General features: G+C 39.3%; 1 pseudogene; it reads left to right on the forward strand.

The window, feature by feature from the left end:
* Positions 1-1,490: 1,490 nt before the first annotated feature.
* Positions 1,491-2,014, forward strand: LOC105529233 (annotated as a pseudogene).
* The last annotated feature ends 503 nt before the right edge of the window (positions 2,015-2,517 follow it).

Consider the following 2,517-nt stretch of genomic DNA (forward strand, 5'->3'; position numbering starts at 1 on the left):
ACACACACACACACACACACACACACACACACAGACATACACAGGCATACCTCAATTTATTGTGCTTTGCTTTATTGTACTGAACAGAGCTTTCATTTTTCACAAGCTGAAGGTGTGTGGCAACCCTGCAGCAAGCAATTCTATTAATGCCATTTTTTCCAACAGCAATATGCTCCGTTTGTGTCTCTGTGTCACATTTTGGTAATTCTCACAATATTTTACACTTTATTATTATTATATCTGTTATAGTAATCTGTGATTAGTGATCTTTGATGATCCTATTGTAATTTTGAGGGGGCTATATGAAGCATACCCACGAACTTAATCAGTAATGGTTGTGTATGTTCTGATTGCTCCACTAACCACCCATTCCCCCATCTCCCTCACTCTCCTCAGGCCTCCCTATTCCCTGAAACACAATAATATTGAAATAGCCCTACAATGACCTCTAAGTGTTCAAGTCAAAGGAAGAGTTGCATGCCTCTCTTTTTAAATTAAAAGCTAGAAATAATTAAATTTGGTGAGAGAGGAAGGTCAAAAGCCATGATAGGCTGAAAGCTAGGCCTCTGTGCCAAAGAGTTGGCCAAGTTGTGAGTGCAAAGGAAAAGTTCTTGAAGGAAATTAAAAGTGCTGCCTCAGTGAACACATGAAAAATGATAAAAACAAGGAAACAGCCTTAATGCTGATGTGGAGAAAGTTCTAGTTGGTCTGGATAGAAGATCAAGCCAGCCACAACATTCCCTTAAGCCAAAGCCTAATCCAGAGCAAGGTCCTAACTCTCTTCAATTCTACAAAGGCTGAGAGAGATGAGGAAGCTGCAGAAGAGAAGTTGGAAGCAGTGCTTGCTTGTTGCTGTACCTGCTGCAGTTGCTTTCAGCTGGAGGAAACTTATGCTGTTTGTGTCTCAGAAAATCTGCAAAACGTGCTGGTGACCAGTGCCTCTGGGGAGCTTGAAGACTGCAGAGATGTTCTCTACGGGCTCTTGGGACAATGGGGAAAATTATGTTTCACCGCGGTCTATTGGAGATTTTGGAAACTTGGACTCTGATAGAGGGTTTGAAGGAGACAATCAATTACTGTGTGATATTAGACACTATGGTGATATAATGGATTGACAGTTGTCTGACCAGGAAAGAATTGTAGCTGCTTCATCAACAGGATGTGTATCAGTTTTCCTTCATCATCTGAATAACCAGACTCTTTCAGTCAACCAGCTGTGAACTACAGCTCATTACCACACAGGTCCAGAAAGTCCTTCGTGTAGCAGTGCACCATGTACAGCTGTTGTGTGGAACAACCCAGAAACCATTAACGTTGGAGACAATGGTTGAATAAATCTCTTCAAAGCTTATCACAAGGAAACTGTAAGAACTATAGGCAATGCAGATAGTAGTATACTCTATGCTGTAATCTTTCTTAGAACTCTTGAGAGATTCTTACTGTAAATTCGATTGGACAGTTAAAAATATGGGATTTCACACAACAAGGAAATGAGCCTTCTCAGATATTGTCACTGACCGGTGACTGAGTGCCATTCCATTGCATTGATAGAAATCTCACCAAACAGCATGTTGTAGCTCCTGGTGACCAGGATGGAATGTTGAGTATTTGGAATGTTAGACAAGGTACTATGCCTGTATCTTCGCTGAAGAATTACGAAGCTAAAATGTAGGAAGTTCACTTTCACCCATTAAACCCAGATCCTCCATTTATTGTTCTGAAGATGAATTCCTCTGACATTGGGATGTTTCCACAGATGTACCATCACTCTTTCACCAAGGAGGAAGAGCTAGTACTTTTTTGTCTCATAGCATTGGTAAGCAAGCTAATGTTCACCACTCTCTCAAAGTTCTTGGCTCAGCACTGATCCTACAAAAGACCAAATTGAAATCACAAGCTTACTTCTCAACCCTGTCTGTGAACCATTTGGATGCGTTTTTGTCATCTTTATCCTTGTCTTGTTTGTGGAACTGACGCAGAAGCAGTTTATACTACTGGACAACTTTTTTCATAAACTACTGTAATTATAAGATTTTAGATAAATGTATAATCGGCCTTTTGAATTCCACCTTTTGTGCAAAATTTTATTATCAGAAAATGTGACAGGGAAACATCAGTAAGCTACCATCAGTGTCAATGCCCAGCTTTGGCTTTTGTTAGTTGGATATTCCCACAACAGTTGCAGAATCTGATAGATGACCGATGGTAAAAACATGTGAACATGTGGAAGAACATCAGAGGGATTCTGGTGCCAATGAATAATACATTGCCTTCAGACAATTATTGACAGCTCATGGAACTATTTCTTCATTTATGATGTTGTGGGATTTAACCCAACATCAGTGGTAGTTAGGGGAACAACCAACAGGTTTCTATAATATTTATCAGTATGTATACTCCTTCCTAGTGGCAATTGCCAGTGTTAATGATTATTCTTTTTATTGAAAATATTTTCTATAGTCCTTCTACACTTTATTTCCTTAATAATTTTAATAAACTTTTAAAGGAAGAATTGAG

Source organism: Mandrillus leucophaeus, unplaced genomic scaffold, assembly GCF_000951045.1.
Source record: "Mandrillus leucophaeus isolate KB7577 unplaced genomic scaffold, Mleu.le_1.0 Scaffold756, whole genome shotgun sequence".
Lineage (NCBI taxonomy): Eukaryota > Metazoa > Chordata > Mammalia > Primates > Cercopithecidae > Mandrillus > Mandrillus leucophaeus.